Source organism: Panthera onca, chromosome D3, assembly GCF_046562875.1.
Source record: "Panthera onca isolate mPanOnc1 chromosome D3, mPanOnc1 haplotype 2, whole genome shotgun sequence".
NCBI lineage: Eukaryota > Metazoa > Chordata > Mammalia > Carnivora > Felidae > Panthera > Panthera onca.
This window is the reverse complement of record NC_138350.1, coordinates 76,678,931-76,688,207: the sequence shown is the minus strand read 5'-3', so window position 1 is coordinate 76,688,207 and position 9,277 is coordinate 76,678,931.

Below are 9,277 nucleotides of genomic sequence, written 5' to 3'. Positions count from 1 at the left end.
CGGGGCGAGAGGCTCGTCCAGTGAAGGCCCAGAGCTCCTGGGGAGGGCAGCGATGGGACTCAGGAGCCTTGTCCGACCCTTCGGAGCGAACTTGGAAAAGAGAGTGATCCTGCATATCGCAGAGACAACTCGGGGAAGTGACTATTCAAGAGGAACTGAATTCCCCAAGACTCTGGTCAGGCGCCAAAAGGACACCTAAAGCTCCCTGGCACTCACCTAACCGTGTACCTTAGCCATTGGATGACTGCGCCGGGCGGAGGCGGGGCCTCTGCACTGGCGGCCGGCAGTGCTGAATCGGGGAGGAGCCTAAAGAAAGGCCAGGCGAGTGGGCGGGGCTTGGAAGAGGCGGGATTTTTGAAACCTTGGAGTTCTGTGCTCTGTAAGAAGTGGTAGGATTCTGAATGCAAGGAAGCATCTTTGTATCCTTTTGACCGTAGTTGTGTTGCGCTAAATGTTACTTGAATGAGTAAATAACCACCTAATTTTGTACACGAGGAAACAGAGGCCCAGAAAGTCTATATGATAATGGGTCAGAGTCTGGATTAGAACTCAAATTTTACAATTTCCAAATCCTGGATTACTGCTGTCCCGATCCTAGATTAGTTAGATCATTCATTGACTCAATTATGCAGTATTTATTTCATTCGTTTATTCACAAATCTTTTTGAAGCATCAACTATGCATCTGGCCCTGTGCTAGGCACTTGAGAAACATCAGTGAACAAAACAAGCAAAGATCCCTGCCCTTATGAAGCTTACATTCTAGCAAAAGTCGATATAATAAATAAGTGAATTATATAGTATCTAGAGGGCAGTGGTGCTATAGAAGAAATAAGAAAGGCAGGTAAGAGGGGTAAAGGGCTCTGGGGGAAGGGAGCAGGTTGTAGTTTAAAATATCCTAGGGGCGCCTGGGTGGCGCAGTCGGTTAAGCGTCCGACTTCAGCCAGGTCACGATCTCGCGGTCCGTGAGTTCGAGCCCCGCGTCAGGCTCTGGGCTGATGGCTCGGAGCCTGGAGCCTGTTTCCGATTCTGTGTCTCCCTCTCTCTCTGCCCCTCCCCCGTTCATGCTCTGTCTCTCTCTGTCCCAAAAATAAATAAAAAACGTTGAAAAAAAAAATTAAAATATCCTAGAAGCTAACTCACTATAAAGCGAATGAAAGGTAAACTCTGGGACCCTTCGCTCGCTCGCAAAGGCCCTTTCGAAGGACGTGGAGAAAAAAAATGGTCATATAGTTTTGTAAAATTTTCAAAAGCAAGATATTTGAATCGCTGTTGGTTGAGTCTTGTTTCTTTGCATTCCAATCTCCCCTCCACCATACTTCATGTTGGAAGGACAGGAACATTTTGAGGATCCAGCTAAGGAGAAGATGAGTTGGAAATATATTTAGTTTGGGTTTAGCAGATATTGTGTGGTTCACGGTCATTCCCTGCCACCTTGCTGTAGGAAGCCTTAACACTAGGCTCTCAAAAACAGGGAAAGAGGCCCTTTGAAGAAGGAGATAAAGCAGAGGCTGTGACACCTGACCGGACATCCTGCCCAAGGGCAGGGTCCACGCTCAGCATCCACGCTCAGCATTCCCTCCGTGTGATATGGTTGTGACAAGTGTGATCTTGGAGATCCCTCGGGAATCAACTCCTGATGCTACTGGGCCCTCGGTTTTGTCTGTTTGTCTTGTTCTTACAAAGGAAGTCATTAAAGTAAGTGAGGTCTCGAAGTACCACTAAGCCGCCCCGAAGTCTCCAACCCCACCCCCTGACTGGGGCTTTTGTCGCTTTGTCTCTGTTCTCAGCTCTTCATTCTCTATCTCTGGCAGTTCTGTGATATCAAGTACAGAGTCTGAGCTCCCAGTAGCTTATTTCTTCCAAAGACCGAGGAAAAGAAGCGGAATTGAATTACCGTAAGCCCTGCTGCCAGTATCTGGGGAGATCTAGTTTTGTGCCAGAAATCAAGCATTCTTCTGCCTAGGTGTTGATTCTGGAGTTGCCTTGGATTTGCTGCATATCTTAAACCAAAATGTAATATTGCTTTCTTTTCCTTCTTCCATGGAGAAATAGGCATACTAATTTTCTGAATGAAATCACCTAAACACAGGCCGATCCCATACACCCTCCCTTCTATCATGTGGCATAATCAGAAAGAAACCTTTAAGAGATCGCCTATACGACAATCGGTTCACTCTCTTACCTACTGATTTGTCTGTTCCATTGAGCACTAGGAACCCAGAGGTGAGGAAGACACAGTTCTTAAATCCAGCCGAAGCTGTATATGTGCAGACATGATTATCATACGGAGCAAGAGGTGAACGATGTAGGACGTAAACAAAGGTATGCACTCTAGTTTAGAACCCTCTTAGCACATCTGGGTAGCCCTTGTGAGTAGGGGGAGGGGGGCAAAGAATTGCTACAGAGTCAATACCAGCTAACATTTTTTTTCCATATTTACTTTGTATCAGGTAAACGCTTCTTTATACTTATTAGCAATTACCAAAACCGTGTTTTAGAGAAAATGGAAAACAGTCTTGGATATGATAAGCAGCTTTCCCAACAACATAGAGCTAAGAGAAGACAGAGCCAGGATTGGAATCCAGATCTGCCCCGTCCAAACTCATTCTCTTGCTTCCTACACCACGGAGTCTCTGTTGCTTTCTGCCTTTTCAAGCCCCTGGGACTGATGAGCAGACACAGTTCCAGGTGGGAGTTTCGACTTTCAATTCCCAAGTCCAAGCTACCGCCTACAGACCGAAGGCATTGGAAACCGTCCTGAGCGCGGCAGAATCTCAGGGATCTTCATGTCGTTGGGCTGGAGGGAGAGAGGTAGGACTCGTTCTTAAGTGAAGACCAAGCAGGAAGACATCCGATGGATGACTTGGAATCTGGTCAGCCCTCGCGGGAACACTGGAGCTTGGCCGGCTGGGCAGGAATGAGTCGCTTCGTGTCACATCTGAATCAGCAGCACCTGGTTAACGGGGCCAGACACCACATTCTGAGTCGCCCTGTGCCCTTGCCACCTTTTGCATCCGTGGAAGGATACGCCTGGGAAGAGCCGCGCCCTCCCTCAGGGATGTCACCATCAGAGCGTGGAAACTTGGCTGCCTCTTCTCCTCAATCTATCTGCCACCTGCTGCCTAAGCGCTCTTGTCAGAATAAGCCACTTCTCCAGCTGCCACCTCTTCTGTCCCACCCAGCTCCTCTGATTACCTCCCTGTGCGTCACAGTTGCTACGGCCATCCATGAGGGGACTTTATGCTAAGTGTCAGGATGGGAAGGCAGAGAGGCAGACCACGTTCACTAATCAAAGATGCTCATTGCGTTGTATGTCCCACGCCACTTGGCTGTCACGTGACTGTCAAAAGCTTTTGAAACTTGGCTTCTTGGGGCACCTGGGTGGCATAGTCGGTTAAGCGTCTGACTCTTGACTTCCGCTCAGGTCATGACCTGGCGTTGGTGAGTTTGAGCCCCGCATTGGGCTCTGCACTGACAGCACGGAATCTGTTTGGTGTTCTATCTCCCTCTCTCTGCCCCTCTCCTGCCTGCTCTCTCTCTCTCTCTCTCTTTCAAAATAAACAAAAATAAACTTAAAAAAAACTTAGCTTCTCAGTTTATCTCTATTTGAAAAAGAGAAAAAGCTAGGCAGACATTTTCTTACATTTGCTCTGTCCACGAGGCTCGGTACTTTGTGCGAGAGTTTGACAGACACAGGACAATGCCCTGTGGTGCTGGGCACCCCGGAACAAGATCCAGGAGATCTGTGCTGTCCTCCTTGCTGTGCCCCTGTAGGGCAGTATCACCTCGAACCACCCATCTTTCTCCTTGGGCCTCCGTTTCCTCATCTGTAGAAACAAAGTTGTGGCCTCTAAGGTTCCGTGGCAAGTAAAATTTCACAGCCATGGCCTCCAGGGGGCAAAATGTAACTACCTTTTCCTATAGCCTGGAAAAGTTCTATTAAAGCCCCCTTCTGCCTCGTTTGCAGTAACTTAATATAATCACTTTCAGTTTTAAAACTGGGTCAATTTGAGAGTATTTAAATACTCGCTCCTACCCCCTCCTTTTCCTCCCCAGATGGCAACCGAGTTAAGGGAGGCATATCCTGACTTGCAGGGCCTGTAGTTTGCATCTGTTTCTCCTTGATCTGTTTCCCTCCTGTTCCAGAATCCTTGAAAATGTAGTTTGTCTTACCTGGTCCTTGGATGTGAGCTCTTCCCCTATGGAGTCACCTGCTTCTGTCCTTGCTGCCCCCATTGACGTGCCTGTCCTGGCCTCAGCCTTCATGTGCGCATGCTTCGCCTCAAGCCCCAGACTTACGGGATCTACCTGGTCTGCTTTTTGGGTCCTTTCTCAACTGTCTTCCCAAGTCTTTCTGATCCCGAAGTGGGTTTCGGTACATCACTCAGCGTCATTTGGCCTTAAAGCCCTGCGTCCCCTTCTCTCTGCTCTCTTACATCACTGGAGCTCAGGGGACACTGGCAAAATGCTCAGAGGCCCAGATGATGCATTTCCAGTCTGGAATGACCAATCTTTGAACAAAGCATGTATGGGCCGCCCGGGGGGCTCAGTCAGTTAAGCATCTGACTTCAGCTCAGGTCATGATCTCACAGTTCATGGGTTCGACCCCATATCGGGGTCGGGGCTGACAGCTCAGAGCCTGGAGCCTGCTTCAGGTTCTGTCTGTCTCTTTCTCTCTCTCTCTCTCTCTGTCCCTCTTCTGCTCGTACTCTCTCTCAAAATAAATAAACATTAAAAAAAAGAAGAACAACAACAAAGCACGTATCTTTAGACCTTGCTCGATCTTTAGGACTCAGCTGGAAGGGGGTGGAAGCAGACAGCCTGGTAATCTGTACCAGTTCTCCTCTAACTTTCCTCTCCATGCCCGACCTTAGAGGTTTCAAAGGGATTCAGAGAAAAATTGCTTATGCTAGAGAGCAGCCCCCTTCATATCCTTTTGCTTTTACATCTGAATGGTGCCTTTGATCTTAGAAATCAAGAATTCATCACCTTAACCTGAGATTCTGAAATGATCCCTTCTGCCCCAAAGGGGGTAACTCCCCTTTGGCTGTCTGTGTTGGGGCAAAGACAGAATCTTGGGGTACAAAGGAAGGGATTACGAAGTAGGACATGGAGGGGCACGCGGGTAGCTCAGTCGGTTAAGCGTCCGACTCTTGATTTCGGCTCGGGCCGTGGTCTCACGGTTCATGAGCTCAAGCCCCACGTCGGGCTCTGCACTGAGAGCACGGGGCCTGCTTGGGATTCTCTCCCTCCCTCTCTTTCCGCCCCTCCCCTGCTCACACGTGCCCTCTCCCTGCCTCTCCCTCAGAAATAAACATTTAAAAACAAGAAGTGGGACATGGAAACGTGGAGCAAAACTATTAATAATATACATGACAATTCTGTGAAGGCATGGCCCGCCTCCGCTAAATGTGAATTCTAAGCTTAAAACTAACAGTCCGCTACTTTCGCAGAAACTCATTAAAATGAATTACATTTATTGAATCTTTACTGCTTACCTTGTCCCAGGACCCAGGTGCTTAGCAGTGCATAGTACTGACGGGGTTCCCGCTTGCATGAAGACGTAAACATAAACAATTAGGATAATTTTAGACGTTTATAATGTTATGAGTGACTAGCGGAGGTCAGCCATGCCACCTAAATCGCGGGAAGATTCAGAATCTGGTTTTCTGTCAACCCTCTGGGGCAGGACAGCTGGAGAACGTGCAGTTCCTGGGACAGTACAGGGCAGCATGGACGTAGATCAGTGTCCAAACGCGCAGCTTGGGGGTCAGCCTCTAAGAACAGGGTGTCAAGAGAGGCGGGAGGGCCAGGAGCCGCCCCCATGTTCCAACAGGATCCTGATCTCAGCCACGGGTCCTGGCACAGATTCCCGGTCACCACGGGCCGACCTCAGTGCCTGTCCCATTGTGGCCTCGGTGGTCCTGCCCAGGAATGGGCACCATACGCAACTGGCACAGAAAAGTCTTTCCCGCCGTGTCTGGGTCTCCGTGCGGTCGCGTTTCCTCAGGAACCACACAAGAAGAGACGACGTGTTTACAGAGAGAAGGAGAGGAGGACCCAGTGGGATGTTCCGGGCAAAACAGAGACGAGAGAAGGGGAGCCCCGACCACGTCTGAGTTCCATGTCCCGGAGGTCCCAGGCACGACCTGGGTTGCACGATGGCCCCGGTATTTTTATAATAAAGTCCCCTTTTGGTTTAACTTGGGGAAAACTAGGTTTCTGTCACGGGTTCCAATAGCCTTAACCAATACAGAACATTCTTACAACCGTGCAGGTGGACTCATGTGAAGAGGGAGAATGGGAAGGAGGCGGGCTGGCTTCCATAATAGAAGGAAACGAGGGGCTGTAAACATTCTTCCCTTCTGCCCTCCCTGACCCCTTCTCCCCACAGAGGCTCTCTGGAGCCAGAAGCGAGAAGCATCGTAGGCTGGGCCTCAGGATAGGCTCAAGGGCCAATCCACTCAGAAGCTGCTACACGGGTCACAGAACAGATGCTACGCGGCATGTCGCTTAACGTGGTTGGCGATTTTGTGTTTGCCCAAACAGGTTTTTGCCAGAAGTGCCAGCACATCAGGGTCGTGCGTTTGTTACAGTCGCACGCGGGCCCAGGGAGGCCCCGAGAGGGTCACAGGCCACCCGGCCGATTGTCCCCCCGATGCCCCACAGCGGGAGGAGCCCACGAGGCTGAGGCTTCCTGGGAGCCCGTGCGCCCCTCCCCGGCCCACCCTGAGCTAGGTCGGCCACAATGATGGCTTGTCACGGATGATGGCCCAGCAGGCTCAACGGGGCCCCAATCTAACAGCCAGCAGCTGGGGGACGACACGAAGGAAAGACACAGACACAAAGGAAAGGAATCACTTAATTCCGGTGGGGAAATCATGGAGCACTCTAACTGGTTTGACATATAGGCCGTCCCCTGAGGCCATGGCTAACGGCAACTGTGACTGCAGCGCCTTCTAGATCCCTGTGATGGGGAGGTTACGGTGGGCGAGGGGCTGTTCTCTAAACACATATATTGTCCCCATGAGACGGAGCAGGTCCCGGGCAGAACCAGCAGACACACAATGACTCTGTAGGAGCCTCTGCCTCTTACCGAGGGGCAGGCAGGGGCTGGGAGAGTAGGTGACCCGTCTGTGCTTATCGAACCAGTAATGAGCAGATTCCACATTAGGAACGCTTTCCAGCGTTCATCTGGGAACGCTGCTTCCTAGTTCGTTTCCAGTCCCCAAATGAAGGCAACCTTCTGACCAGTTCGACGACTTTGGGGGCAGAATCTTTGAAAGCAGAACCCTCTCGGAAATCTGACATTCCCCCCCCCCCCCCACCCAAGAAGCGATTACTCCCCCCAACAGCGCTTCCCACAGGGCAGTTGCTCAGACGCATAGAATTTCACAACCTGCCTCTGTTCGATTTCTCCTTCTTCTTAATCTCTTTCTCTCCTCGCTAGAGTTTGCGAGGCCATGCGTGAGACAAGCGCAAGGCTCTGAGCTTCCTGGGAGTGCAATCAGGCCTGCAAGCCCGATCCCACAGCTCCTGGGGAGCTCAGTCCCACGGCTCCTAGGGCTCCCAGTCCCATGGTTCCTGGGGCTCCCACTCCCACGGCTCCTGGGGAGCTCAGTCCCATGGCTCCTAGAGCTTCCAGTCCCATGGCTTCTAGGGTGCTCAGTCCCACGGCTCCTGGGGAGCTCAGTCCCATGGCTCCTGGGGCGCTCAGTCCCACGGCTCCTAGGGCTCCCAGTCCCATAGCTTCTAGGGTGCTCAGTCCCACGGCTCTTGGGGCTCCCACTCCCATGGCTCCTGGGGAGCTCAGTCCCATGGCTCCTGGAGAGCTCAGTCCCATGGCTCCTAGAGCTCCCAGTCCCATGGCTTCTAGGGTGCTCAGTCCCACGGCTCCTGGGGAGCTCAGTCCCATGGCTCCTGGGGCGCTCAGTCCCACGGCTCCTAGGGCTCCCAGTCCCATAGCTTCTAGGGTGCTCAGTCCCACGGCTCTTGGGGCTCCCACTCCCATGGCTCCTGGGGAGCTCAGTCCCATGGCTCCTGGAGAGCTCAGTCCCATGGCTCCTAGAGCTCCCAGTCCCATGGCTTCTAGGGTGCTCAGTCCCACGGCTCCTGGGGCACTCAGTCCCATGGCTCCTAGGGTGCTCAGTCCCACGGCTCTTGGGGCTCCCACTCCCATGGCTCCTGGGGAGCTCAGTCCCATGGCTCCTGGAGAGCTCAGTCCCATGGCTCCCTAGAGCTCCCAGTCCCATGGCTTCTAGGGTGCTCAGTCCCATGGTTCCTAGAGCTCCCAGTCCCATGGCTTCTAGGGTGCTCAGTCCCACGGCTCCTGGGGAGCTCAGTCCCATGGCTCCTGGGGCGCTCAGTCCCATGGCTCCTAGGGCTCCCAGTCCCATAGCTTCTAGGGTGCTCAGTCCCACGGCTCTTGGGGCTCCCACTCCCATGGCTCCTGGGGAGCTCAGTCCCATGGCTCCTGGAGAGCTCAGTCCCATGGCTCCTAGAGCTCCCAGTCCCATGGCTTCTAGGGTGCTCAGTCCCACGGCTCCTGGGGCACTCAGTCCCATGGCTCCTGGGGCGCTCAGTCCCATGGTTCCTAGAGCTCCCAGTCCCATGGCTTCTAGGGTGCTCAGTCCCACGGCTCCAGGGGAGCTCAGTCCCATGGCTCCTGGGGCGCTCAGTCCCACGGCTCCTAGGGCTCCCAGTCCCATGGCTTCTAGGGTGCTCAGTCCCATGGCTCCTGGGGTACTCAGTCTCACAGCTCCTGGGGCGCTCAGTCCCATGGCTCCTAGAGCTCCCAGTCCCATGGCTTCTAGGGTGCTCAGTCCCACGGCTCCTGGGGAGCTCAGTCCCATGGCTCCTGGGGCGCTCAGTCCCACGGCTCCTAGGGCTCCCAGTCCCATAGCTTCTAGGGTGCTCAGTCCCACGGCTCTTGGGGCTCCCACTCCCATGGCTCCTGGGGAGCTCAGTCCCATGGCTCCTGGAGAGCTCAGTCCCATGGCTCCCTAGAGCTCCCAGTCCCATGGCTTCTAGGGTGCTCAGTCCCGTGGTTCCTAGAGCTCCCAGTCCCATGGCTTCTAGGGTGCTCAGTCCCACGGCTCCTGAGGAGCTCAGCCCCATGGCTCCTGGGGCGCTCAGTCCCACGGCTCCTAGGGCTCCCAGTCCCATGGCTTCTAGGGTGCTCAGTCCCATGGCTCCTGGGGTACTCAGTCTCACAGCTCCTGGGGCGCTCAGTCCCATGGCTCCTAGAGCTCCCAGTCCCATGGCTTCTAGGGTGC